Raw genomic sequence first — 3,936 nt, 5'->3', positions numbered from 1 at the left:
TTTCCTTTTCTTTTTTTTTTTCTAGTTTTGGCAAAATGGGGGAACAACCACACACTTTTTTTTTCTTTGTTCATCATATTCCCTTTCATTATTTTATTCCCATGCTCCTTATTTTATCATACCTCCCATGAAACACTAACTTAACATGTTTATGACATGTTTTTGCCCATCACACTTGGTCCACCATACTTGTCATGGCCGGCCACTACTAATTAGGGGGGGAAATTGACATGCAAGTCCCCCCTTTTTATTTCATGCACTAATAGATCCTTATGTTTTGACCTATCACATTTCAAAATTTTCTCACATAAGTCCTATTTACTAAAATTCACCTACAATTAAACAAAATTCAAATATGAAATTTTCACACATGCATATATACATATAATAAGCATCAAATATGACAGCTAATTATTTTTATGACTCGGTTTTGTAGCCCCGAAACCACTTCCTGACTAGGGTCACATTAGGGCTGTCACATATGTTTGTTGGCTTATATTTGTAATTACATGACTAACATGGTTGGTGTATATGTGCTTAAGCATTTGATCAAATTGTATTGAGATATGCTTGTTTACTTACCTATTATATGACTATATGGTAAGTTAAATTCTATGTCATACGAACTTACTAAGCTTAAATGTTTACTCTATGTTATTTTCTTTGTTTTATAGCGAATCAAAAGCTCGTTTAGGTTGAAAGCTTGTCGGAGCTATATCACACTATCCATCGGCTCTTTTGGTACATTCAGTTGTTTAATTTTGGTTATAATGGCATGTATAGGTATTTTGGCTAATGTTGGCCTATATGTTTTGTTGTGTATATGGCCATTTTATTTGGCTTGTGTTTTGACATATTTTGGTATGTATATAAGTAGCATTAACATGGTTGATGTGTGGCTTGTTTTGTGATTGAATAATGAAAGGTAAAATGATATTTAAATGTGTTCTGTGATATGATAAATTTGGGGTGAATTGGTACTATAGTATACATGACTTATATAGTGATTTGGTGCTAGCTTAAAATGGCATATTTGGTACCAACTGAGAAGTTTTGGTAAGTAAACTAAATGGCATGAATTGATGTAAATCTAGTTTGAAGTTAGTTGATCATTTTGACCAAAATGAGTATATGATTATACATGTTTGCATATTGTCATTTGAGATACCTAAGGGATATTGGTTGTATGATATTATACCATATGTATATGACTTGTTTATGCTTTATTTGGATGCCTTGTTATGGCTTGTAAGTATGTGCAATGTTGTGTGTAGGTACATGCCAAATTGAGTGAGAAATGGCTTGTAAAATGCCTATTCTCGTCCACAGGGTAGAGACACGGGCGTGTGTCTCAGTCGTGTGTGACACACGACCAGGTGACATGACCGTGTGTCCCCTGTAGCTTTCAAAAGGGTTGCAAGTTAGGCTGTTACACGGCTTAGTACACGGCCAGGCACACAGGCATTTGAGGTTATTTTGAATGGTACATGGCCTAGCACATGAGCGTGTGGCTTGGCCGTGTGACCCAAGTCAGTGAGTTACATGGGCATGGACACGGGCTGGGACACGACCGTGTGTCCCTACTTTGAATGTCCACACGGCCTAAGACACGAACATGTCTTTTGGCTATGTGAGTCACACAGCCATGTGACCCTTGCAATGTTGAAAATTTTCCTTGTTTCCAAAAAAATTCTTTGAGTTTCTGATTTAGTCCTGACTTGTTTCTAACGCATATCTAGGGTCCTGAGGGCTCGTATAAGGGACAATATGTATGATTTGACTTGGCTTTAATATGTTTATTGATATGATATGAAATGTTTGCAATTTCTGTCAGTTTGAATTGTAAGCTCAGGTAACGCTTTGTAACCCTATTTCGACGACGGATATGAGTTAGGGTGTTATAGAATGATGCCGTGATTTAGAGTCAAGTTGCATCCTTATGAGCCCTTGAGAATCAAGTGGGGTAGATAGCAAATGCCTTTAGTTCGAGATCACAAGGAACTCTGCCAAGTGATACTGAGAATACAAGATCATAAGGGAAAGATCATTGTAAGACAATCACTCTCAGAAGTGGGACTCAACCTTGAGTTAAAGATGCAACTGCAAAAATGAACAACTCAGGTCTCAACCATGGTAAAATCTGAGAACAACCCAAAAAGAACAATGCAAACGAAAGGGCTAAATGAAGCACTGCTAAAGAAGAATCAGGTATTTTTTGTCGACAAAAATGGCATAACAAAATAATCCTAGCTACCTAAAGGTTAGCCACCTCTACCTTTTCTTCAGTGCTTCCATAATCGTAAATAGGATCACCAATTAAAAAGTTTTTTGGATGTCCTTAAACAACTTCATTTTAACATATCGTTGGTAGAAGCTTTAGAGCAAATGCCTAATTATGTGAAATTCATGAAAGATATATTTTCGAAGAAGCGAAGTGTAACGCATAGGTTTGTGCAAGTGTACACAGTCGTTATCAAGTAATAAGTAAGTATCGAGTTATCATCTCCACAGGGATTGTATTTGTGTTAAATCACTTGATTGTAAAATTACCCTTAACAACTTGGTAAATAAAAACACAATATGGTTGAGAAGTGATGATTAAAATATATTAAACTAAATGCAATGATCCCCAATGCAAATTATCTTAAATATGCAAACTATATGAATGAAATAGATTTTAGCAAAATTAAACACAAGTTGCAACAATTATAACGTAAATAGACTAGGACAATTACTTTAATTAAACTCAATTTATTATGAACATGCTTAATAACATTTGGAAAAACATTCTATGGCAACTCGATCTTTCATGAGTTTGGAAACCACATTAGGTCCTTTTGGAATCCTTTACTTAGTAAATACACATTTTATTGATCCTTATTTACTAAGGGTTTCTTAGCATTCATGTGAGGTAATAGGGACATGTTAGGTTTGAAACGGTTTAATCACACAAATCTAAAAACTATGCAAATAACAAGTTCTCCAAACTGTTTGATGCCTCAGCTTGAGGTGGTTTTGGAGCTTGCTGATTAAACCATTGAGATTGGTTGGGTCTATGCTGCAATAGGTTGTTGTTCGGTCCATTTCCTTAATTGATCCAAGAAAAATTAGGATGATTACGCCATGAAGGATTGTAGAAGTTGAACTGGGGTCCTTGTCCACTTCTATTTTGATGTTGGTTCCCCACATAGTACACTGACTCAGGATTTGATGGGCAATTCTTAAAAGACTGACCTTTCCCACAGTACACACAGGAAACTACTTCAAATGGACTTGGTGGCTGAGCTGCAAAATTATTAGCACTATTAGCGGTAAACTTTTTAACATAGAGGAAATAGGTGATACTTGAGCTGATAACAAAGTGAGGGCATCAACTTCATGAACTCCAGCTATGCGTCTTCCTGAAGCTGTTCGATTTGTTGGCCATTGATATTTATTACTTACGACCTATTGATGATCTCATCAGCCTCAGTATAAGACTTAGACAAAATTGTACCATTCGCAGAAACATCTACCATCAATCTTGTATATGCATTGAGACATTACAGAATGTCTCCAACTGGATACAATGAGGAATCCCATGATGAGGACACTTATGAAGTAACTCCTTGAATCACTCCCAAGCCTCATACAAAGACTCGTCATCCAATTGTTGGAAAGTTGTGATCTCATTCCTCAACTTAGTGTTTTTGCTAGGTGGGAAATACTTAGCCAAAAAGCTCTCTGCTAATTCTTTCCATGTTGATATGGGAACTTGGTGGCAATGAATTGAGCCATGCTTATGCTTGATCTCGCAACGAGTATGGAAACAACTTCAACCTCAATGCATCTTCAGTCACATCGGCTATCTTGAATGAATCACTCACCTCCATAAACAATCGAACGTGGAGATGTGGATCTTCCGTGGGCATACCACTGAATTGGCCCACCATTTGG

At 36.6% G+C, this 3,936-nt stretch overlaps 1 non-coding gene across 1 annotated transcript; it reads left to right on the top strand.

Moving 5' to 3' along the window:
* Window positions 1-3,575: 3,575 nt before the first annotated feature.
* Window positions 3,576-3,682, top strand: LOC128282928 (small nucleolar RNA R71). The gene has a single exon (XR_008273278.1). It is a non-coding gene; the product is annotated as a small nucleolar RNA R71 (small nucleolar RNA).
* The last annotated feature ends 254 nt before the right edge of the window (window positions 3,683-3,936 follow it).

This window comes from Gossypium arboreum, chromosome 10, assembly GCF_025698485.1.
Source record: "Gossypium arboreum isolate Shixiya-1 chromosome 10, ASM2569848v2, whole genome shotgun sequence".
NCBI classification, from domain to species: Eukaryota; Viridiplantae; Streptophyta; class Magnoliopsida; order Malvales; family Malvaceae; genus Gossypium; species Gossypium arboreum.
This window is presented reverse-complemented; position numbering and strand designations above follow the sequence as displayed.